Below are 224 nucleotides of genomic sequence, written 5' to 3' on the forward strand. Positions count from 1 at the left end.
TTCAGTGAGAAGTGGTGGCACAGAGGGTATTTATGTGTGTGCTTCGCTTGGAAATTTGAATCAAGTCCAGAATATTTGCATAGATGTGTAGAGTAAACTCCCGTATGTCTTGGTGACCTTCCTTATTGCTTTCATCCTAGACTTAACAGTTAAATGTCAGTGGGGATTAAGGTAAACACATTCATCATTCTAAGGCACCCAGTATTTACTGAAGTGAGCTATCC

Source organism: Mastomys coucha, unplaced genomic scaffold, assembly GCF_008632895.1.
Source record: "Mastomys coucha isolate ucsf_1 unplaced genomic scaffold, UCSF_Mcou_1 pScaffold16, whole genome shotgun sequence".
NCBI classification, from domain to species: domain Eukaryota; kingdom Metazoa; phylum Chordata; class Mammalia; order Rodentia; family Muridae; genus Mastomys; species Mastomys coucha.